This window comes from Sus scrofa, chromosome 13, assembly GCF_054392235.1.
Source record: "Sus scrofa isolate SSC_HxYL_T2T_F1_AM1 chromosome 13, Sscrofa_HxYL_maternal_Yorkshire_Landrace_v2.0, whole genome shotgun sequence".
NCBI classification, from domain to species: domain Eukaryota; kingdom Metazoa; phylum Chordata; class Mammalia; order Artiodactyla; family Suidae; genus Sus; species Sus scrofa.
In genome coordinates this window covers 68,140,161-68,166,433 of record NC_139395.1, presented here as the reverse complement: position 1 = coordinate 68,166,433, position 26,273 = coordinate 68,140,161, and positions in this window count along the sequence as shown.

Sequence of the window (26,273 nt, the reverse complement as noted above, 5' to 3'; positions counted from 1 at the left end):
AGAGTGGTCCCATTCACAAGAATTTTGCTCAGGAAGGTTGGGCAAGGCTTCAGTACCAGTCATTTTGACAAGCGCCCCCAGGTAATTATGATGTACAGCCTGGACACAAAACCAGAGCCTTAGGGGATGCAGTACCTGCTTGATTTTTCCATTTTGATGGTGATCACCCAGAGGATGTTGGTGGAGGGGTATCTGAAACTTGCAATGAGGAAAAGGTAAGACAACCTTTTTATTCAAAGGGCAACACATCGTGCTCCAAGACAACAGCAGGAGGGCATCTGAATTGTTTGAATTGCAGGAAGGGAAGACAGGTTCTTTCCTGTTTGTTTGGTACCTCGGAACAGGTGGACCTCCCAAGGAGGCTTACAGGCTCCAGAATCAGCTTGTAAATAAGTCATACAGCACAGCTGTGTCTTGGGCCTCATAAATATTGACCAGCTGTGATTAAACCGTCCACTCTGAGTCACAGTATCTAGTGCGAAAGCTTCTTTATTAGGGTATTAAATAACCACGAGGCCATGCCTGTTCTGTACAATCACTTTCCTCATGAAGTACAAGGTTCTGGCCAGGCGGCATCTAACCAGGCAGGTAAGAGAGAACCATGAATTTCATTAAACACATTTTTCACTGAGGGCTTGCTAAGTGCCAGGCATTAAGCTCGGTGTTGGGGTACTATGGCGAAAATGAGATTTTTCAATTAGTCATAAAATATGTTGAAAATAAATTCATTTCTCTAAAACTACCAGAAATGAGGTCAGAGAAGGGTTTGGGAGAGAAGGAGTCCAAGCGCTGTCAGGATAAGCCTTCATTGGAAGATGCTGGGTGTATTGATTTTCCAGGTATAGACATGAGCGAAGACTACTTAAATGGGAACAAGAAGAGTTTACTCAAGCGAGGGAGTCAGCCTTTGTCACTTGCACTTAACAGAGACTTAAAGACAGGCAGAGGAGAAGAAGAGCTTTCTAGTGGACAAAAGAGAAGGCTTCAGGTCCTGGATTGGATGCTGGTGGCATGAGGAAGCTATACATGGGTTAACTAGAAGCAGAGCAACCTGTGTGATTGGTCAGGGTATGTTTCTTTCTCTGGTTTCTTTTTCTAACTCAGAAGCTGGGGAAAAAATTAGGGAAGCCACCAGTTATTAATCAGGTCCTGGCCATTTGAGGTGAATTATTACGGGAGTTATTTTCTGGCTTCTTGGACAAGTGGCTACAGATAATAATCAAGCCTTCTGGACTAGTCACTGTGTATGGTGGGTTGGGTTCCTGGACCGGTTGCTACAGGTTGTAGGTCAGAGTTCTATTTGAATGTATGGTCTGGCCTTTGCCCTTTTCTATATTCAGCCTCTCGAAGGGCTGCCATAACCAAGTACTATGAATTTGGGTAGCTTAAAGGAGAGAAATGTGTTCTCTTCTAGTTCTGGAGACTAGGCTCCAAAAATGAAGGTATCAGCAAGACCCACCCAACTAGCTTCTGGTTGTTCCCAGAAATACTTGGCACTCATTGGTTTGCAGCTGCATGAGTTCCTGTGGCTTCTGTCCCCACAGTTCCATAGCCATCTTGCCTTGATGCCTCTGTGTCTTTTTCATATGGCATTCTTCTCTTGTGTGTGTTTGTCTTTGTTTGCCTCCTCTTCTTAAAGGGGCATCATTCATACTGGATTAAGAACCCATCCTAATCTTGTGGGACTTCATCTTAACTTGATTACATCTACAAAGACCATATTTCCATATAAGTTCCATTTGCGGGTACCAGGGAGTTAGGACTTTAACATATATTTGGGGAGAAGCAATTCAACCCATAACATAGGGGATATAGGAAGCAATGCAGGGTTGTAAATGCTATGATGGAAGGTGAGGGAAGACCTCAGGAATGCCATATAGACGGGCTTGACCTGGGTTTAAAGGAATCTTAAAGGCTTCCTGGAGAAGATGACATCAAAGTTAAGACCCCATGATGAATAGACTTAAGTTAAGCAACATGAATTCCAAGTAGAGGAACAGCCTATACACAGACCAGGAGACAAGAAAGAGCAGGGTACCCTTATGAAATTACAGGTAGTTCAGCCTGGCCTGAGCATAAAGGATGAGAGAATAGTGGCAAGAGAGGAGCTTGATGTCAGAGAAATGGGACTGTGCAAATTGAGACTTTGCTGAAAACTAGGGAAACAAGAGGGGTACCCCAAAGAATCTTTATTTGTAGGAATCTTTTTCTTTAGCTCAAGTACCTAAGATTCATCATTTATATGTACAGCATGTACTGCTAAGCTCGATGATCTAAAAGGAAGGATCTGGGTGGCAGGCTTCCAAAACTGATATAAAATGAGAGAATATTTATTGGATTAGTTATTAAGTACCTGCTCTTCATTGGTCACATATCAGGAAGCAGAAATCCACATTGCACCTGCTCTGTAGGCTATTATAATCTAATATGGGAGAAAGACATTAAATAAATAATTTATAAAATAAATGCTTAATTACAAATTTAGATAAGAATATATCTGTAAAGTTACATGTTCAGAATTTTTCCAATTAAGAGTTCCTGTTGTGGCTCAGCAGTTAGTGTACCCGACTAGCAACCATGAGTTGGAGAGTTTGGGAGTTTGATCCCTGGCCTCGCTCAGTAGGTTAAGGATCCGGTGTTGCCATGAGCTGTGGTGTAGGTCACAGACATGGCTGGGATCCCACATTGCTGTGGCTTTGGTGTAGGCCAGAGCCAAAAGCTTGGATTGGACCCCTAGCCCGGGAAACTCCATGTGTCGCAGGTACAGCCCCCCCAAAAAAAGACAAAAAAAAGACCAAGGAGTTCCCATTGTGGCTCAGTGGTTAACGAACCCAACTGGCATCGATGAGGATGAGAGTTTGATCTCTGGCCTTGCTCAGTGGGTTAAGAATCCAGTGTTGCCATGAGCTCTGGTATAGGTCACAGACACAGCTCAGATCCCACGTTGCTATGGCGCTGGCATAGGCCAGCGGCTGCAGCCCCAATTGGACTCCTAGCCTGGGAACCACAATGTGCCACAGGTGCAGCCCTTAAAAAAAAAGTTTCCAATTAAAAAAATTCACAGTGGTTTAAACACATTAGCTCTTATTTTTCTCTCTCATAAATACAGTCCAGAGATACCTGGTGTAGTCTCTCTACAGTTATTTGAGACCTAATGTCTTTCTGTCCTTCTGGTCTACAATCCTCAGCAAAACATCTTATGGTCCAAGATGGCTGCAGGAGCTCCAGCCATCAGGTTCACGTCCAAGGAAGGATGAAGAACAAATGGACATATATCTTTAAAAGGCTTTCCTGGAAGAATCAAATAACTAAGTTCTGCTTACCTATTCTCCATCGGAACCCAATCACATGGGCACAACTAGCTACAAGAAAGGCTGGGAAATACGGACTTGTAGTTAGAAATACAGACAATCATTGTCATCCCAAAATAAAATTACAGTTCTGAAACCAAGGAAAAAGGGCAGAATGGATATTGGGTGGGCAGCCAGCTGCCTCTACTACATGGGCTGTGAAGCAAAGAAACATCATGCTATGCGAAAGTGGTGCTGATGCTGAGAAAACAGGATTAGAGGGAGTTAAAATGTGGTTGAAATGTGGGGCTCCCCCTAAACCAAACAAAGTCTATTGTATTTGGACCACAGATGAGAGGATCAAGGTCTGGGAGATGGAAAAGGAGAGTTTGGCAGAGACCTAATGACGTAGGGCTTTGCTAAAATTTTGGACCTTTATCCTAGGACCGGGCGAAGCTTCTAAAGGGTTTTGAGCAGGGAGTGGAGTGGCCTGCTCAAATACATGTGTTTCAAGAATGTACAACCACGGGAGTTCCCGTTGTGGCTCAGTGGTTAACGAATCCGACTAGGAACCATGAGGTTGCTGGTTCAATCCCTGGCCTTGCTCAGTGGGTTAAGGATCTGGCATTGCTGTGAGCCGTGGTGTAGGTTGCAGACGCAGCTCGGATCCCACATTGCTGTGGCTGACGGCCACAGCTCAGATTAGACCCCTAGCCTGGAACCTCCATATGCCGTGGGAGCGGCCCTAGAAAAGGCCAAAAAAAAAAAAAAAAAAAAAAAAAAGGAATGTACAATCCAGAAAGCTCTGGAACCTGAACTTTGTTTGTTTGGTAATTCATTGACATCCAGACTTGAACCTGCCCCAAACTTCCTGAGTTTCGAAAACCTGACCTCATCTCTTATGTAGTGATTAGTGGTCTATTTAGCCCACTTAGTATAAATATTCATGTTTTGCTATGCAGAAGTATTAATGGCTTAAGTACGTATATGCACAGTATAGTATTTCTATTATTAAAAAAATTTCTAAATTCTGTCATATATCTTGCCCAAGAATTTTAGGTAAGGGATTGTATTTCCTATAAATAAGCAAAAAGGTCTGGATACTGCAGGAAAATGTGCTTTAACTAGGGGATTGCATTTAGAGGTTGTTTAACTGGATAAAAGGAAAATCCACTGGATACAGCTGACACTAAACGTATGGAACCCATATTTCATTGGGTCATAGAAGCTATAAAATAAATAGGCTCAAAGAGAGTTTGCCTACCTTCATGGATGATAAATCAATAGGGAGTTAATGAGGAAGGCTTGGGGCTATCCAGGACACATCTGTTAATTACATGAAGTTAATGTCACAGTGAACAGTGAGCATCTACTTCCACAAGGCCAGCGGCATTATTGTTATTAATAATAATAATTTATGTGTACAATGCTTTAGAGTGTATCAAGTACTATTGGGGATGATTTTTCCTTTCATTCTTTTTTTAAATAGGACATAGAATATTTATTATTTTTATATTGCATTTTTTTAAATATTCTTTTCCATTATGGTTTATCACAGGATACTGAATATAGTTGCCCATGCTCTACAATAGGACCTTATTGTTTATCTCTTCTCTATATAATAGTTGGCATCTGCTAACTCAAATTCCCATTGTATCCCTCCTCTATCCCCAAACTTGGCAACCACAAGTCTGTTCTCCATGTCTGTGAGTCTATTTCTGTTTTGTAGATAAGTTCATTTGTGTCAAATTTTAGATTCCACATCTAAGTGATATCATATGATATTTGTCTTCCTCTATATGACTTTACTTAGTATAAAAATCTTCTATTTCCATCCGTGTTGCTACAAAAACCATTATGTTGTTCTTTTTCATGGCTGAGTAGTATTTTATTGTGTATATCTACCACATCTTTATTTTCTCATCTGTCAATAGACATTTTCTTCTTTCATTCCTGTAACCATGATGGATGGATATATTGTCATTTCCCAATCTAAAGCCAAGGACCACAAGCTCAGAGGAGGAAGGTGACTCATTCAAGGTCATTCAGGCAACATGTGCACCCAAGACCCAAGCTAGGCCTATGATTCTGAGATCCATGGTCTTAATTGTAAAAAGCAATAACATTCTTTGCTGAAGGGTAACAAACTTAAAAAAAAAAAAGTTTGACTTCCACCAAAGGGCAGCACAGTAGACTTCATCTCAGAAGCCCACTCCAGCTTAGTGGTTGTAGCTGAGAGACATAGTCCACTGCAGATTTTGATGCTGATTCTACATTTCCTGAGGATTAGATAAGAGGGTGAAAACCAGGGTATCTTTAAAAACACGGATCCCTGAGCTCCATTCCCTAAGGCCTCTGATTTGGTAGATCTAGAGCCATGCTTGGGAATCTACATTGTTTTAACTTAATAATGAAAATGTCCAAATAGACTGAAAAGGAAGAAGGACAATGACCTTCCCCTCCCCGTGCCCCACCCCCAGCTTCAACAGCCTTCCACATTTTGTTGTATTTTTTTCCTCTCATGCAAGATCTCCATTCACCACTCCAGGCCTCAGAAAGGGTGAACCCCACAGCTTTGTTCATGGGGTTCCCTTGCCCTCTGGCTCCCAACTGCTTCCAGCAGGGACTGGAAAGTCAGAGGAGAGCGAGGTTGGCTGTGTATTTTCCTGCCTCCCATCTGGCAGGTTGGCCATGGTTGTATTCTCCCCTCCAGTTACAGCTCAGGGCAGCCAGCCTTCTCTGACACCACACCTCTGTCTACAGGTCCTTAACCATTCCTGTCCCTTGCCGCTTCAGGCCAGGATGTTCTCCTATCACTTCTTGCTCCATCCCTTAGTGATTTCTCTAGACCTTGCCCACAGCTTTATAAACAGTAAATACTCCCCAGTGATCGTCACTGCACATGTCACTGTTTCCTGCGGAGACTCTGCCAGATAGATAACAGCCTCTCTTTTTATTGACTCCTGAACATTCTAAAGCAAAACCACCACATATCTCAAACCCCACTGTCTCACTCAGCAAAACAGAAACTCCATAATACTGTCTACTAGCAGGCATATGTATATTTTAATTGCCCCAGTTAGGTGTGGAAATCACTTGGCATAGCTCACTTTTGAGGGGTTTATCCAACTCAAATAATCTGCCTCTCAAAGATGCAAAGACTATCCCTGTTTATAGATTTGAGTCAGTCTCCACCTGGTGGCAGGAGAGCTTGCCTGGTCTGTGGGCTGGTAAATTAGAACCTGGTCCTGTCAGTGAGGTGAAGTTGCCATAGAAACTGTCTTAGACCATTTAGGATGCAGTTTGTGCACCTAGATGTGGCTTTGCCAATAGGCCAGGAGGAAGATGTGGCGGACACTGATCTAAACTCTCTACGCAAGTATGTATCTTCTGTAGTCCAGGGATGGGTTAGCCACCCACAGAACAAACAAATCCTTCTCTTCCCCAATATGGGCACGTGCACTTTCCCAATTCTCTCAAAAGAAATCTCTCCTATTACTTACCTTAGGAAGTCATTGCCCTTTCTTGAGTCTTACCTTAGACCCAACTTGTAATTACACGTTTTAGTCTTTGAACATTTAATTCATTTTTTCAGGTGTAAGAACAAAAACAGCCATTAACCACTCCTTGGGCCTCTCCCAGAAAGAGGCAAGTTGTGGAAGCTGGCCAGGTGGAAAAGCATAGGACTGGCAAGACCAGAGGTCAGGACTCAGCTCTGTACCTAAGTGGCTGCCTGTCTCTGGGATGAAGGTTCACCTCTGCCCTTATTCTTGGAATCTTAGTCTTAATGAATTTTAAGGAACCATTTTATCCTCATGGTACTAAATTACAATTCTGAGTGAAGCGCTTGGCCAGGAAAACTCCATTCAAATTTAGAGTTACAGAAGTTGGCTGGACATCAAAGAGCCTCGGTTTTTTGTTTTTTTTTTTTTTAAAGACAGTCACCTGGGGGCATCTAACTGGGTATTTGGTGGCTTGGTTCCAAGCAATGATTTCCACATTGGCTTCCACATGAAAGCACGTTCCAGCATCAAGGCAGGGGATGTATATTACTCTTGTTTTCAAAGCAAATCCTTCAGTGACCAGGCTGCTAAAACCTCACTGACCTTTAGAGACTTTACTGGCCACAAAGCTGCCTCAGCACACACTGACCACCAAAGAGCAACCTGGGACATATGTTGATAGAGATTTCTGCATGTGAACACTTGAGCAAGAACATCACGGAGGATTCCAATGTGGAGAGCATTTTGGTGGGAAGAGAAAAGATCACCTATCAGCTAAAATGTTGCCTGGCCATTTCCTTCCCCATCCTCTTACTATTTCATCAGCAGCTTTGCGGTCTTCCATCTCTTATACCTGGGTAGCCACGGGTTACCTGAGCTGCTGAACAGTAGCAGACTCGGGAGAAGGGAGGGCTCTCTGCCAATACCTGCAGCTCAGCAGGCAGTGAAGAGAGATCTGTATTTCAAACCTGGGTATACCTTTCAGATGATGTGCTGAAGGATAGGAAGCCACGGTTATTTCAGGAGTTCCCGTCCTGCAGAGGCAGGGACTGAGCCAGCTGCTGGCTCCAGGTTGATGGTAGGGGGAGCTTACACAGTAGGGATTCCAGATGTCATAACTTGAGATCTCATCAGGAGGCCTGGCAGAGCCTAGGGGATTTGCTTTTTTTAAAAAATGGCCACAACCAAGGCATATAGAAGTTCCCGGGCCAGGGATTGAATCGCAGCCCCAGCTGCAGCAACATGGCATCCTTTAACTCACTCTAGCTTGGGATTGAACCCATGGCTCCACAGCTGCCTAAGTCTCTGTAGTTGAATTCTTAACCCATTGCACCCCAGTGGGAACTCCCAGAATCAGGAATCTGCATTTTTAATAAGCCCCTCTCCCCTGTGACCAGCCGTTGCAGGAGATCAGCTCCAGGCCTTCCATCCTCTTCTGGTGATCTGCCTTGAGTTGAGAAATGAGGCATGGGTCTGTGACTAGAAGCCTCTGAATTTGCTGGGCAAGTCAAAATGATTTACAAGGAGGAAGTTGGTTTTATCCCCTTAGATGGTGTCATCAAGGTATCAGACATCTGGATCAACTAGGAAAAGTGATTGCTTTACTTTAAGGCAACAGAAGCTCCCCATTAAAATGCAGACATCTGCTGATTGATTTGTGATGCTTGTAGCCCAAGGATGTAGTCAAAAGCAGAGAGAGACAAACACTTCATGGTTAGGGCTGCTGGCTCTGCTGAGTTTGAGTCTTGGCTCCCTACTTAACTAGCTGTGAAACCCTCAGGCGAGTTATTTAACTTGGGTTGTTCATCTTGAAAACAGGGATAATAATACCAACCTCACAGGAATGGCGTGAGGATTTTTTTTTTGAAAGATGGTACGCATAAAGCACTTAACTCTGTACGTATCCCAGGCAAGCCCCCTGAGATGGCTCCCTGAATTCATATCTCATTCTGTTCCCACTACCTTATTCCTCAGTGCTTCCTTATTGTTTTCATATTAAAGTTCTACAGGGTTTTACATGCTTTTGTCTCTCCTCACCTCTTTACCTCTCCAGATAACCCTTAGAAATTTAATATTCTGGTATGATTTCCAACGTCCTTAATTCCCTCCCAACTTTTTCCTTTTTCCCTCTCTCCACATGCTGTCCTCACACTATTCTACCCCAGCCCTTTTCTCTTCTGGGCTGTTTGACCCAGTCCTATGCATCACCCAAAACCACCAAGAGGTTGCCTTCCCTGACCTTGATCTTCCACCTTGACCTCCCAGGCTGGGGGACAGCCCTCTGAAGTGGACCCAGAATTCCTCTCACTTTAGCTCTGCCTCACAATGTAACTGCTCCTCAATCCTGGCTCTACAGCAGTGGTTCACACTTTCTTGCTCCATCGCTGGTGGAATCTGCAAATGCAGGATCTGATGTGTCCCCTGTATTACGTCATTTCATCCTCAGTAGAGTCCTATGAGGTAGGTGCTTCTTACTCCTTTTCAAATTTAAGGAAATGAAAGCCCAAAAAGATTAACTAAGTGTTCAGGGTAACATAACTAATAAAAGGCAAGTTGCCATTTTGTTGCATAATCCTGGAGCTTTTTCTTTTCTTTTTTTCCATTTTTGTGGTGGTGGCGGTAGAGGCATGGTGTGGGGAGGGATGCTATTTAGAACCACTGGTCCAGACAATATTCTTTGGAGAAAGGATATAGATAGAGGAAAAAAGAAGTTCTGGACCAAGGCTTGGGAACTGCCTGATTTAGACAGGAGAATATAAATGGAGAGGGGCCAGCAAGGGGAACTTAAGGATGATGGTCAGTAGAGGAGAAGAAAATCCCAGGCAGTGTGATGTTGTGAGGAAAAGGATGTGTATCCAAGAAGAGAGAGTGGCCAGTTGTGTTTGAAGCTTCTGGACTGCCCAGTAAGGTGAAGCCTGAGGGGTGACTGGGTGGCAAGAAGGACATTATGCCCTTGATAAAAGCAGCTTCAGAGGAGGAAACGGGACAAAGTCCAGTAGGGGGAAATAGAAGGTGAGGAAGTAGTGTGAGGGAGGTGACTCCCTTCCAGTGAAAGCCCAGTGGTTGGTCTATCAGGGCCCCATGACGCCTGGCATTCCCTCTCCACACAGCAACTTAATTTTTTCCCCCATAGAGGCTGTAGAATATCTTCTTTGGCCCACAGAGAGGTGGTGTCCCATTGGCTCAATAGCCATGATACAACTCAACGACAACAACAACAAAAAAAAAATACTGAGAAGGTGAAAGCAGAAAGTAAAGTAAAATAAAATAATAATAACAAAATGACAAAAAGAGGACTGGCACACAGCAAAGATCAGTGAAGCTGAAAGTCTCTGGGAAAATCTGTCTACCAGTGAATGCAAGTCTTCAAGGAATCAATCAGCAGCTCTTGAAAAACTGTATCTCCTATAAGTGTCATTGGAGACTTTATGGTGTCACAACACACATGCCAATGGCTGAGCACAGAATAGATGGTCCATTAATACCCATTGATGGTTTTATTGATTGGTGTGTCCAATATAATTAGCCCCAAATACCCTCAATCAATCCAGCACAGCGAGTGATGGGGCCAGTGTATCCTGAAAGGGAGTGCAGGGCTAGTCTCAGTCCTGAGGGCCCCTGGCTCCTATATGGCGTGGATGTACCCCTGAACTCCTCAGAGGCTCAGTTTCTTTGCCTATAACATAAGATTATTGTAGTTCAATGTTTCCCAAAGTGATTTCCGGTTAGTGGTTTGTTTTTGTTTTTTACTTTTAAACTGAAATGTTTAGGAGTTTCCATTGTGGCACAGCGGAAACAAATGTGACTAATAACCATGAGGTTGTGGGTTCGTTCCCTGGCCTCACTCAGTGGGACGGTGATTCGGCATTGCCATGAGCTGTGGTATAGGTCTCAGTCACGGCTCAAATCCCACACTGCTGTGGCCGTGCAGTAGGCCAGCAGGTGTAGCTCTGATTCGACCCCTAGCCTGGGAATTTCCATATGCCTCAGGTGAGACCCTTAAAAAAAAAAAATGTTTAGTGGTTAGATTTGGGCCATACGGATTTTAAACAACTTAAGCAAGACTTCTCAGATCCTATGGTGTCTGGGCATTGTGAGTCACTAAGAAGCGAGGCAGAGTACATTAATTTATTCATTTGATCTCCACTACTAAACATAGAGCTTATGCAGGGAACTGTGGATTTAGCAGTGAACCAAAGACCTAAGTCCCTCTGCCAAAGTGTTCACATTCTAGTGAGGGAGCATGAATAGATTAAATCAATCAGTACTGATAGGTAATGTGGTAGATGAGCTAAATCCTGTACCAAACAAACAAAAAAGCAAAAACCCACTACAGTCTAGGGGATGGAAAGCAGTACTATGTTATAGAAAAAGAAGGTAAGAATTTTTTCCTTTCTTCCCTCCTTTTCATCAGGTTTTGAGTAGAGACATGATAGACATAAAGAAGGGGAATATAACTGATGTGGGAAGTACAGTAATAGGGACCAGCCTACGGTTAAGTCCAGCCTTGACATAGGAGCCTTCCCTCTTCATAGCTACATAGCCTCTGAGTTTTGATAAACTCTGGTTATCAGATGACAAGGGCTCTTACCGAGGTATACTGTCTTTCAAACTCGTGTCATCAGGAATGTAACCCCTTCCCACTCCCACTCCTTCTTCTTCATCTGTATGATTCTCAAGGTTAGCATCTCATTGGAATAGATAACTTGGAAGTACAACACAGATGATAGGACATGGGGTGACATGGTGTCATACTCTAAACTGGCCTAGGGAGGAAAAATGATAAGTATAAAGTATATAACCCTCTTAGAGAAATACATTTTTACTGCTTTTTTTAAAGACCGGACTGTGACTTATTTAGGAATGAGTTCTCAAAGTCAGAAGACCACAGGCTAGCATCACCTGATGCTCTGTGTAATGCTGGGCAATTAGTTGGTCTTTCTGTGCCTCAGCTTCCTCACCCGCACAATAGGAATTAGAATGCTTCCTACCACTGTGACCAATACAAATAACACCAAAAAAGTTCTTAGTGCAGTGCCAGCCACAGAGTACATGCTCAGAAATTGTTACTTGCTCTGATAATTAATGTTTAATAACTGAATAACCCCCTTTATACCTGGAAAAGGATGGTACAAAGTTAACATTAAATGCCAGGATCCCCTGTGTGCTTTCAAAGGGCTCAGTGGCGTGCTTCATGCCCATGTTGGGTTTTCCACATACTGTGGGTGCTCTTCTGGCTGCCTCCAGAGCATCTGTTCCTCTACTCTCACAGGGTGTGGAAGCCACATCCCATGCCAGTTACTTGTTAGGGTAGGGCTGGTCATCCAATAAAAGTGAAGCTCAAGACTCAGCTGGGTAGCTGGGAAAAAGGAAGCTATCTCATCCTCTGTTGTCCACGGTGTGGTGGAAAAGCCATACAACCAGGAACAGCAGATTGTCATCCCTACTGTGAAGACAGCCAGCCTGGGCATGAGGCTAACATCTGGAGAAAGGCAGAGCCAAGAGAATTCCTGAGAAATGAAGCCCAGCTCTGCCTTTCTACCTCCTCTATATCAGCTCAGTCCTGAAATCCCCACCCCTACCCCCACCACTGTGGACTTTTCAAGTCCAGGAGCCAATACATTGCTTTATTTTAAAGCCAAAGTAAATTGAATTTGTCGTTGACTGTACAGTCCAAATCATCTTGATTGATACCCATAACTTATCAGATCTCCATGACAACCCTATAATAAGATGCTTTTATTCCCATTTTACAAATGGAGAAACAGAGAGTAGGGCTGACCTGCCGTTGACTAGGAACAAAACTTTAATATGGATGTGGTATTCAAAGATGTGGGTTCCTGTCTTATGTCCATTAGGTCCTGGCTGTTTCCTCATCTAGAAAGTAAAAATAGTTCTATTTTTTTTTTGGGGGGGGGGGCCGCTCCCACGGCATATGGAGGTTCCCAGGCTAGGGGTCGAATCGGGGCTGTAGCCACTAGCCTACACCAGAGCCACAGCAACGCAGGATCCGAGCCGCGTCTGCAATCTACACCACAGCTCACGGCAACGCCGGATCGTTAACCCACTGAGCAAGGGCAGGGACCGAACCCGCAACCTCATGGTTCCTAGTCGGATTCGTTAACCACTGCGCCACGACGGGAACTCCTCTATTTTTTTTTTTTTAATCTTTTTTTTCCCCAAGGTTGACATGGGGACCCAAATCAAATAAGATTCCTTAGGAGGCAGCTCTTTGCAACTGAAAGTACCATTTGATATTCCTAAGCCTGGAGCCCCCAGCTCCGACCTAGAAGTTCAAGGTCTTTGCGTTGTGTGGGTTGCTGGCTAAATGGGCCGGGGCTCCAGCTTTTTCTTTGATGCAGGCAAATATTCTGGTTTCTTCATAATACTGATAATTTGCTTAACAGATCCTTCCTTAACAGCTTGCCAAAATCTAAAGTCAAACCCAGCCCCTGACCCCACATATTATAAATGTGAACTCAGGTGTATGCCAAGTATAGGCTTTATTTATCAATGGGTCGGCTCATAACACTCACACAGGCATGCACGCCCCCAGATCCCCTAGCAGTCTTGGGCCCATAGGCTTGTACAGCTTTCCATGGTTCATTGATAGATTTTCCGCGTCCTCTTAGCATCCCAAATGTACATTTTGTATCTTCTGCCTTCAGGGATTAAAAAGATAAACACACTTCGTTGTGCAATTTTCTCTTTATTATGAATAACTTTGAGGTAAAATCCTTGTAATTATTTAGGGGAAAGAAAGTGGAAAAGCTGTTTATAATTCAGTTCAGAGGGTGAAAATGGGTTCTTCCCATGAATATGCTGGAACGATTTGCCTAAATGATTGAGAGTTGATTTCCCAAATATATTAATCATGAACAAGAAGAATGGTGTTCATCTTTGGACTGTTTATAAGATTAGAATAAAGTGCTTGTCAAATCAGGCCCTACTTTGATATACAAGGGAAAAAAATGAAATAGATTTATTCTTGTTATTTGGGGAATATGTGCTTTATGTATACACTTTGCTTCTGGCTATAGAGAAAATAATTTATCTGCAAGTCTTCTCCTTTCATTTGCCTTGAATATAAAGATTAACTGATGATTTAACAATCTTGTTCAGGCTCTGTTTATGAAAGATAGCTGTTCTCACTCAAGTAAATCCCAGTATTTAAGTTGAAGCATAATTCATAAAGATATGATAGGAAGACCTTCAGTCATAAAAGTTGAGATGTTATCTCATATTAACAACACGAAAGGAATATGAGCAGGTATTTCTTTTATATTAATTTACATGGAAGGGGAAAGTGACAACAGCCAAGAAGCGGGAAAAAAAATGAATTTTAGCAATCACGTTGACTTAATTTGAGCTCGTCAGATGCCAAGGCAGTAAAGGTATGTTTAGAGTGACAGACTGTGGCTGGCCGTGGCCACCCTCCAGGGAAAACCAAGCAGTGGGTGTGACAGTGAGTAGTTAGCTTGTTTTCTTCCCCTTTGATCCAAGGTCCTTAAAACACATTCAAGGTTGGTAGCTATGTCCTTGCTGTCGAAGGCAACCTGTTTATGTTGTGTTCATCAATGTCAACTGTTGGGTTCCATAGAGGAAGAAATATAATCCAGGTTCAAAGACAACTATCATTTAGAAATGCCTTCATCTCTGAAAGAAAACCAAAGCATCCCTCTGTTGTGTTTATGAAATGTTTAAGCAATTTTTCTCTGCTGGTGAAAAAAACACAGCACACAGCTGGAACCATTTATAACATAGGTTTGATTGTTTTTTTGCAAATTGAATGATTAATTCGGGCAAACAACCAAAGATTTAATTTAATTTTAAAGTGTAAAAGATGGACAGCCATGCTGGCTGAACTCCTAGCTTGATGGACTTTGGGGTCCTGGAAATTAGTTAAGACAGTATTGTGGCTCCAGCAAGTCCCCATTGGGAGGCAGACCAATTTTTTTTTTAATTTTTTTAGTTTTGCAGATTTCAATATTGAGTTATTTTTTTATTTTTATTTTATTTATTTATTTATTTATTGTCTTTTTAGGACTGCATCTGAGCATATATACATTCCAAGGCTAGGGGTCGAATCACAGCTGCAGCTGCCGGCCTAAGCCTCAGCCACGGGATCCAAGTTGAGTCTGTGACCTACACCACAGCTCCCAGCAATGCTGAGCAGGGCCAGGGATGGAACCCACATCCTCATTGACACTAGTTGGGTTCATTACTGCTGAGCCACAATGGGAATTCCTGTTGTTTTGGTTTTTTTTTTTTTAATTTAGCCTCAGGTTTACAGAAAAGTCAATCAGTTATACATATACATATATCTATTCTTTTTTCCCATATAAATTATTAAAGAATGTTGAATAGACCTCTCTGTGCTATACAGTAGGTCCTTGTTAGTTATCTATTTTGTATATAGTGGCGTGTGTATGTTAATCCCATCTTCCCAATTTATCCCTCCCCCATATTTTTTCCCCTTTGGTAACCCCAAGTTTGATTTTGAAATCTGTTTGTTTCTGTTTCATAAATAAGTTCCTTCATATCATTTTTATTAGATTCCACATGTGATATCATATGATATTTGTCTTTCTCTGTCTGATTTCACTTAGTATGACAATCTCTAGGACCATCCATGTTGCTGCAAGTGGCTTTATATTGTTCTTTTTTTGGCTGAGTAATATTACATTGCATATATGTACCACATCTTCCTTATCCTTCTGTAGATGGACATTTAGGTTGTTCCCATGTCTCGGCTATTGTGAATAGGGCTGCAATGAACATTGGGGGGGCATCTATCTTTTCAAGTTATATTTTTTTCCAGATATATTCTGAGGAGTGGGATTGGTGGATCATATGGTAGTTTTGTTACCACTGGCCTGACTCTCTTTTTGTGAAAGATTTCCTTGCTTTAAAATAGAGGACTTGAAGGGATATTCTCAATCCTATTCCTCTGCCCAAGGGCTCTGTGAATTTGTAATTGCCTTCTGCTCTTACCCCAAGATAAGTAAAGTGATCAAAATTACCAGTAACCCCAGAAAGGATTTCTTTTGACATGAGTTATACCTCCTGCAGTTTGGCCAAGTATATATAATATACACAGCCAGCTTGGTCAATGCTTTTCCTACCTACAGATAAAGAGGCAAAGTTGGACTTTGCATGAGCTAAGGAAGGCTAAGCTAACTGGAACCTTTAGCCTGAACCATCCTAAAGGACAAGCTAAGGATGACCCAGCTGGTGAAGTCAAACATGCACTATCCATCACCTCCTTATAGAGGAAGCCACAACCCCAGGCTGAAGAATGTTCTGAAAGACATTTTTAGTTGAATATGAAGTCTAACTAAACAGTGAGGCCGAGAGCAGAATTAGCAAGGAAAAGACAATGTACTTGACGCTTGAACAACAGGTCAACTTATACATACATATTTTTCAGTAGTAAGTTCTGCAGTACTGCATGGTGGGTTGAATCTGCAGATGAGGAACTTTGGTTATGGAGGGTTGACTGTAAGATATACTTGGGTTTTCAGCTGTGCATGGGTCAGTGCTCCTAACCCTCTTGTTGTCCAGTGTTCAACCATACTATTATGGCTGCTCTGAGATGTTCTTTCAGAGGAAAGAACTGAATTGCATAGTATCCAGGAGATTCTAGAATCTTGAACACTTTTCATATTTCTTAACAGGTCTGGTTGCTTAAAATGGCACCACGGTTTCACCTTTTGTTTTTGGTATTTTTCTTTCCCTCCCTCCTTCCCCTCCTCCTTTCTAACTTTCCTCCTTAGTTCTTTTTTTCCTTTCTTCTTCTTCTTTTTTTTTTTTTTTTGTAAAGTAAATTGGCTCTGATATTGACATCTGTCTATAGTTTTCTCATAGGAACACATCCAAAATAATTACATGTTTCATAATGAATACAGTTTTAAAAACTGAGACCTTGGCAATAATGGACTTGTGGTAAGGCTATCCCATTCTCTGAGTTTCCACATTATTTCCTTGCCCAGGCACGTCACACCCGAATGTCCGGCTCTAAATCACAAAAGCTTTCCATGAACTTCCCACCTTCATTTTGTCACACCGTAATTGTGACTCCCACCTCTGAATATCCATGCCACCTGCAGACAATTTCTTGTACATGATCTGTTTGCAGTTTTTTAACTCTCAAACTTTGTTTTATTTCACAAGTAATATGGGATAACATCCTTGCTGAATAGCAATGAAATAGTGCGGAAGCAAACAAAGCAAAATAGCCAAAGACTCCTACACTGCCTTAAGAAGTAAGTTCAGAACTCCAGATGTATCTTCCCATGCTTTCTTCTAGGTATTTACACCCAAATTCATACATATCTTTATACATATGTTTAGATGGATTGTGTTATGTATAATTTTGTGAAATTGTGCTTTTATATATTTTAACAGCCTTCTGAAATTCAATTCATGTACCATCTTCTTTACAAAAACTCATATGAGGATATTCCACATCCTTGTCAACACTTGCTATTATCTGTCTTTTTGATCAGAGTCATCTTAATGGGTGAGAAGTGATATCTCATTGTGATTTTGATTTGCGTTTTCCTAATGGTCAGTGATATTGAACATTCTTTCATATGCTTATTGGCCATTTATATGTTTTCTTTGGATCATTTGTCCATTTTTCTTTTTCTTTCTTTTTTTTTTTTTTTTTTTGTCTTTTCTCTTTTTAGGGCCATACCCATGGCATATGGATGTTCCTAGGCCAGGGTTCAAATCGGAGCTGTAGCTGCCTGCCCACACAACAGCCACAGCAATGCCAGATCCAAGCCATGTTTGTGATCTACACCACAGCTCATGGCAATGCCAGATCCTTAACCCACTGAGCAAGGCCAGGGTTCAAACCCACATCCTCATGGATACCGGTCAGGTTCATTAACCACTGAGCCACAATGGGAACTCCCTTTTGTCCATTTTTAAATTGAGTTATTTATGTTTTTGTTATTGAGTTGTAAGAATTCCTTATGTATTTGGAAATAAGTCCCTTGTCAGCAAATATGTTCTTGAGTTTTGTGAATTACCTTTTTATGTACTTGATGGTGTACTTTGAAGCACAAAAGTTTTTAATCCTGGTTATGTCCACTTCATCTTTTTTTGGGGGGGGGGTCACTTATGCTTTTGATGTCATATCTAAGGAGGCTTTTCCTAACACCAAGTCATGAAGGTTTCCTCTGAAGTTTTCTTCTAAGAGTTTTGTAGCTTTGGCTCTTACATTTAGGTCTTTAATCTATTCATAGCTAATTTGTGTGTGTGTGTATGTGTGTGTGTGTAAAACGAAAAGGTACAACTCCATTATTTCTCATGTGTCTCAATACTGTTTGTGACTGAGGCTATTCTTTTCTCATAATTATCCTGCCTCCTTTGTCAAAAATTAATTGACTCTAAATGTAAGGGCTTTTTTATGGACTCTATACCATTGGCCTATGTCTTTTTATATCAGTACGAAACTGTGTTGATTATTCTAACTTTGTAATAAGTTTTTAAATTGGTAAGTGTGTATCCTCCAACTTTACTCTTCTTTCTCAAAGGAAACTTTACTCTTTATTTTTCATCTGAGTGCCTTTCATTTCTCATATGAGTGTTAGAATCAGCTTATCATTTTCTACACAAAAACACAGATGGGATTTTGATAGTAATCTACATATTTTTAATCACTTGCTTTTCATACACCTTGATAATTTTTTTAACGTATGTATGTACCCTATGACCATCACCCAGATTGAGATATGGAATATTTGAAGGCTCCCTAATGCCCTTTTATAATCCCTACTTTTCTATAGAAGTAGCCACTATTATGACCTCTATCACCATTGGTCAATTTGCTTTTTCTCAAACTTCCAAGAAATGGAATCGTAGTACGTACTCTGTAGTGAGTGACTTCTTAAAAATTGTCTGGGAGATTTCCATGTTGTTATTTGTGTCCTTAGGCTTTTTTAAAATTCTTATTGCTAAGTAGTATTCTATTGCATTTCATTGTTTATTCATTCCCCAGTTGGAAGACAACTGGTTTGCTTCCATTGGGGAACTCGAAAATAAAGCTGCTGTGAACATTCTTCAGCATGTCATTGAATGGACATAGGCACTCATCTTCGATAGGCATATATCTAGGAAAGAAATTTCTAGGGCATAGGGTAGATATTTTTGTGCCTTGGAAGATAAATACATTTTTAAAGTAACTGCACCAGTTTTGCATTTCCGCTGGCATTATATGAATGTACCAGTCCCTTACAACTTCACCAGCACTTGCTATATTGGTTGGCATTCTGAACCATGGGTGGTGTTATCTCACTGTGATTACAGTTTGCATTTCCCTAATGACCAGGGATGTTTAGCTTCTTTTAATAATCTTTGGGGAGTTCCCGTCGTGGCGCAGTGGTTAACGAATCCGACTAGGAACCATGAGGTTGCGGGTTCGGTCCCTGCCCTTGCTCAGTGGGTTAACGATCCGGCGTTGCCGTGAGCTGTGGTGTAGGTCGTAGACGCGGCTCGGATCCGCGTTGCTGTGGCTCTGGCATAGGGCGGTGGCTGCAGCTCTGATTCGACCCCTAGCCCAGGAACCTCCATATGCCGCGGGAGCGGCCCAAAGAAATAGCAAAAAGACAAAAAAATAATAATAATCTTTGGCCATTTGTGTAAACACTTTCAGGAAGTGCCTGTTCAAGCCTTTTGCTAACTGTTTTTAATTGGGTTGTCTGTCTTTTTCTTTTTGATTTGTAAAAGCTCTTTATATATCCTTGATATCTGTCCTTTGTCAGGTGTACATGTTGTAGATATTTTCTCATAATATATGGTTTGCCTGTTCACTCTCTTAATGCTGTTTTTTAAATGCAATTTTCAAAAGTGAGATATAATTCACATACTGTAAAATTCATCTATTTATACAATTCAGTGAATATTCACAAAGGTTTGCAACCATCACCACTATTTAATACCAGAATATTTTCATCACCCCAGGATGAAATTTCATATCTATTACCTCCCTCTTTTTCCCTCCACTCAAGCCCAAGCAACCACAGATCTATTTTGTTTTAATAGATTTGACTATTGTGTGCATTTAATGCAAATGAAATATGGAATATGTAGTCTTTTGCGACTGACATCTTTTGTTTAGCATAATGTTTTCAAGGTTCATCCATGTTATAGCACATATCAGGTTTCGTTTGGGGTTTTTTTTTAATGGCCACACCTGTGGCATGTAGCAATTCCCTCATTCTGCGTTTCCACCGTGGCTCAGTGGCTCAGTGGTTAATGAATCCAACTAGGAACCATGAGGTTGCAAGTTTGATCCCTGGCCTTGCTCAGTGGGTTAAGAATCAGGCATTGCTGTGAGCTATGGTGTAGGTCACAGACACAGCTCAGATCCTGAGTTGCTGTGGCTCTGGTATAGGCCAGTGGCTACAGCTCCGATTAGACTTCTAGGCTGGTAACTTCCATGTGCCATGGGAGTGGCCCTAGAAAAGGCAAAAAAAACAACAACAAAAAAATTCCCTCATTCATTTTTTATTGCTGAATAATATTCTGTTGTATGGATATACCGTATTTGTTTATTCAGTCATCAATTGATTAACTTGATGAATAGTAGTTCTTAATTTTAATGAGGTTCAATTTAGCAATCTTTTTTTTTAATGGACTTTGCTTCATTGTGACCTGTTTAAGAATCTTCCTTTATTTCTGTGATATACTATTTAAATACCTTCATTGTCCTGTAAATCTCCCTACATTGGAATATGGAGATTTACTCCCTTTTTTCTACTGACTATTTTGCAGCCACTTCTCTGTGGCTGGATGTTGGGTAAGTTTTCAGTGTGTAGTTATTAAAAATGATGCAACAATAGAAATTCTCATCTGATGACTTTGTGCATGTGTGCAAGGATGTCTTTAATTAATTTCCTAGAAATGAAACTGCTGGATTAGAAGTTGGTACATTTTCATTTTTGATAGAGCCTACCAAATTGCCTTCCCAAAAAGTCTTTACCCAATATATGTGCTCACCAAGAAATGGAAAAGTGCCCATTTTGCCGCATCCATGCCATCACTTGATATTATTGTTCTTTAAATATGTTTGCCATTCATATAAACATATTTATATTTTCTCTAGGACAGTCTTGCTATCACAATCCCTGGTGAATACAGATTCCTTTTACATTTATCCTTTAAGTAAGTGTCCTTCAAGGTTTGAGATTAACTCTCTGGCAGTGTCAGGGAGGAAGATGTTTTCTTCTACCCTCTTGGGTTCAAAGCCTGGGGGCCTGTGAATTAAAGTAAGAAAGGACAGATTAACAGGAGAAAAGACAGAACTTTTACTAATATTTATGTGCACAGGAGTTCACAGAAAAGAAGTGAAACTCAAGAAAGTGATTAGAGTCTGGGGGCTCATATACCATCTTAACAAAGAAAAGAGATTCAAATTTCAAAGGAAGAAAAATGAGAGGCCAGTGACTGCAAAATGAGGGAGAACTAATTGAAGATGAGACTTACTTTGGCAAGGTCTGTTTACACAAACTCATCTCAGTGTCAGCTTATACTCTCTGGTGCCAACTTGTTCTTCCTTTTTTGGTACTGAGAGAGATTTCACAAGGGAAATCTCTGCCCTGCTTTTAGGCAGATAAGGGAATGCAGAGAACTCTTCCTGCATCTGTCACCTCTCAGTTGCCTTCAGCTCAAAATAACTTTTCTGCCAACATGGCATATTTTGGCATGGCATATTCTGGATTCCTTTAGCAGGAAAATGAATATGTATTGTTTAACTGTTACTTTAACAGATGCAAATAATCCAGAGTTAGACTTTATTTAAATCTTTCAATTTGAGATAAAAGTGTATGTTGCTTAGCTTTTCCATGCTGAGGGCAGGGTTTCCAGAGTCCTTTCTCTGACCAGCTTTGGTCAGGGCCTCAGTGTCCATCTGTTTGAGTGACGCACCTGCAGGTGCTCAACTCAAGCAGTTACATCAGGGAGGAGATTGTCTGCACTAGGGCTGAGCTCACACCTCTTCCAGCTGTTAAACTGTAGACATGGTCTGGCTCACAAGGCAACCGTTCACATGGTTTTCATTTAGCAAGTTTAAAAGAGACAAAGAGATGCACTGGACCACCTGGCTGTCTGCTCTCCCAACACAGCTTAGAGGAAAATTTTTAACTGCAGTGGACTCATTCCTTTGGAAACCCTAAGTCCCCTCTGATTTCAGAATGTTGTTCCTGTCTTTCTCCCCATTCTCCAACAGCCCAGGGTATCCTCTCCCGGTGTGAGGTTTAATCTGCTCTTCTGCTATTGAGCTTTGACAAAAGGCAATGTTGGGACATGAAGTACCATATTTATTAATCTGATGGCTCTGAACTGAACATGAAGCCAAGAAGACCAATCGGTGACTTCATGAATCAAGGTTCAAGTGACGCTTAGCTTGTAAAGGAAGCTGTTTGTTAGTTAAAGATTTATGAGTTAATTGCTGGCTTCAGTCCCTCAAACCATAGGCTGAGTCTGAATGTTTTCATTCTAAAGTTAGATCATGAAAATCAACCCAGTTAACTCACATGTGGCTGTAATTCACCAAACACCTCAGTTGAAATAAATGATGAGCCTTGGCAATAGAAATGGAAACAAGATGCTCATTCCTTTGCTTGCTAATTACTCTCCCCCATCCCCTGTCTTCCTCTTGTCCACAAACATATCATTAACACAACATGCTCAGCTCAGGGAGGTGCTCGCCCCCAGCATAGGTCATGGACCCACTGAGGGACAGGCAGGGTCACTGCCCCCCCACACCCTGCTGTGCATTCAGGACACATGTGCAGGCGTGGAAAGATGATGTCAACAGCAATGTTTAATTTATCTTTTTGTGTTTGGCTGAGATTGTACAGTTGTATTTCTCTGAGTCAATGTTGCTCTCCCAAATCACTCTTAGGGTTCCATGAGGACTCTGAGTTATTAAGAACCAAGATTACTTCTAGTAAATGTTACCCCTTCTAACTTAGCGGAACACAATTCAAAGGCAGAAACCAAATATAGTCATGCTTCAAGGGAGCAGAACTATAGAATGGGTCTAAAGCTTTAAAAATTAGGTTAGGTCATTCTCTCCCTCCCTCCTTCCATGGTTGCACTCTCTCCCATTCTCTGTCTGTCTCTCCCTCTCGTTCTGCCTCTCTCTCTCTCTCTCTCTCTCTCTCTCTCTCTCACACACACACACACACACACACACACACACACACAGACATTTTATCAGTCTTTCTCCTTCACTCTGAGCATCTCCTCTATTTTCTTCCTTTCTTTAGCTTTCATGGTCCATTACAGGTTTCATTCCTTCACTTACACTTACTACTAAAATTCATGAAATACTGCGATTGCCCCACTTGCCTCTTCAGCACACGTCATGACAGAAGCCGCCCTGAGCGCACTGCCCACCGCATCCTTGGAACAGGTAGGAGAGTGGGAGGCAAGGATTGGCCTCTCTTCACCATCTCCCTCATCCCCCACCCTCCACCCTAGGTCGTGTTGCCTACACTCTCCTCTGGCCCCATAAAGTCATTGTTGTACCTGGCACCCTGGATGCTAAGTGTTTGCTAGCCATCTGTCCTCTCTGCCAGTCCTGAACTCATTACCTTCCCACATGCCCTAGTTCACTGTAGTCCCTAGAACACTCAGGGGGCTCAAGACTATGTTTGCCCAGGAAGGTGAATCTGAATAGCCACTTGCCTGAGGAATACTGTGAATTTCTATGTGTCTTAGTCAGTTCAGGCAGCTGTAACAAAGTGTCAGAGACTGGGTGACTTAAAGAGCAAACATTTATTTCTCACAGTTCTGGGGAGCTGGAAGTTCAAGATCAAGGTGCAGGTTGCTAAAGTTCCTGATGAAATCTTTCTTCATGGTTTGCAGATGGCCACGTTCTTTCTGTGCTCTCACAAGCCCGAGAGAACATGCTCATCTTTTTCTCTTTTTATGAGACACTCATCCCCATGACATAACTCAGCCACCTCCCAAAGGGCTCACCTCCAAACACCATCACATTAGGGATCAGGGTGTCAGTCTGTGAATGTGAGGGGATGTGTTCGGCCCATACGATGGGCTCGACTGCAGTGTCTATCCATGTCTTTAAAATACGGCAGAAACCAATGCTGTGAAATAGGATTTCCCAGGCTCTGGCTACACTCCTCCCAAGGCTGAGTGAATAGAAAAGCATGGTATGGGGTCGCTTTGACAACATCATTTCCCATGCGTACCTCCTGCACCAGCCCAGAGGGCCACCTCCCCACCAGATCACGGGTGTCCAGACACCTCCACCTGGATGCTCACCACATTGTTCTGAGGATCTCTGCCCAGGCTGTCTGCCTGCTCCCCACACGGAGACACTTTATTCCTGGCCTCTGGCCCCACCATCGGTTTGCTGTCAGCTTCGCCATTGATTTTAAATTTTATTATTGGCTTTTAGAGCGCTCGAGGACCCGAGGCTTTCCTTCACCATCGATTGGCTTGTTCCAGTCAAGGGAATGAGCTTTACCATCTTTATCTCCTGGCCGGTGACCAGCCCCTCTGTCTTGCACTTGGAGATATGCTTGGCTTGCTCTGGGTCAAGTCTGTGAGACTGGGCTCGCTTCCCCAGACATCTGTGGTGCGGAGACACTTTGTTCCCAAGCCAAGTAGAAAGCTCTGTCTGTTCGCCAGGACTGAGGGACAAGCGCTTCCTTGTATTGAGAGCACACCCTTTGTCAGCTACTCTGCAAACCCTTTGACATGTCACATCTCACTTCATCTCCCAGCAGTCCCTGGGACATAGGTAATTTGTCACCAATTTACAAACAGGGAAATGGAGGCTCAGAGCAGCACAGCAACCTAGGGACTGTAGAGGTGTGTTAATAAGCACTCTTCCGCAGTGCTTGTCACACTTGCAGCCCAGGACATAGGGTGACTGTGCCTGAGTAATTCACAGCTCAGGCCATAGGCAGCTGGCCCCACAAGCTCAAGTTCAACACCCAAAATGGTCTGTGGTACCATCAAAGAGACAAGTTAGCCATCACACACTGGGATGTCCTAGCAGCATTAGATCACGATAAAAGATTCTAACTGTGGCGTTCCCATTGTGGCTCATTGGATTAATTTCCTGACGTTGTCTCTGTGAGTATGCAGGTTCCATCCCTGGCCTCGCTCAGTGGCTTAAGGATCCAGCATTGCCACAAGGTGCAGCATAGGTCACAGAAGCAGCTTGGATCCAGTGTCGCCATAGCTGTGGCATAGACCACAGCGGCAGCTCTGATTCGACCCCTAGCCTGGGAACTTCCATATGCCCATATGCCAAAAGTGTGGCCATTCAAAAAAAAAAATCTAATCTTATTGTGATCTCTCAATTCTGTCTTTCGTCTTTTTTGTTGTTGTTGTTGTTGTTATTGTTGCTATTTCTTGGGCCGCTCCCGTGGCATATGGAGGTTCCCAGGCTAGGGGTTGAATCGGAGCTGTAGCCACCGGCCTACGCCAGAGCCACAGCAACGCGGGATCCGAGCCGCGTCTGCAACCTACACCACAGCTCACGGCAACGCCGGATCGTTAACCCACTGAGCAAGGGCAGGGACCGAACCCACAACCTCATGGTTCCTAGTCAGATTCGTTAACCACTGCGCCACGACGGGAACTCCTGATCTCTCAGTTCTGTATGTATTCTATCACCAACTTGTACCCAAGGATTTTCAGATCCTCTACAGCCAGTGCTCCATGCTTGTGTCACCCTGATGTATCTCTGTAGTCATTCTTCCTGCAGCCAAATGTGGGGAGGGGAGGGTCAGTCTTGCTGTATGGAATGCTGGCTTTTCCTGCCTTTTTCCTGTCTCTATTTCCTTTGCCCCCATCACAGCTCTTGAGGGAGTGAGCTGTGCCTGCCAGCTCATTGCCCTTCTTTACCCACATAGGAGATAGCCAGTCTGAAACTCTGAACCACAAGTTCTAGGTCAGCTTGCTGATTTCTACTTTTAAAGGCTTGGGGACAGGGCAGAACCTTTGACAGCCTTTGCCTTCCAATTTACTCCTCCTCCTCCTCTCCCCTCTACTCTCTGTTTCCCCATTGTGTAGTGACCTATATTTTTCTCCATGAAACATGTGTCTGTCAATTCCAGGGCAGGTCTGGGAGCCAGCACACACAATAAATCCTGTGACCAGGCACCTGGGCAGGTGACACATGCCAGCAGCCTAGAGCTGATAACACAGCCAGCTCTTCTGGGGAGTGGGTTCTTCTCATGGCCTCGGCAGCATGCACGGCCGGCTGAGAGCACCACTCACAGACCGCTATGTGTGTGAGTCCTAACAGAATAGGAAGGGAGGACACCTTTTGAAGGCTCACATTTTTCACAGCTCAGTAATCACAGGGAGCTTGTCATTCCCCCAGGGTGGGAGGCATGTGTTTAATTTATACACCCCGGCCGGCTGGTTTGGGAATTCATGTTGGCTCTCAGCGTGCCTTCTGGAGATCAGAGGACCAGATGGGTGC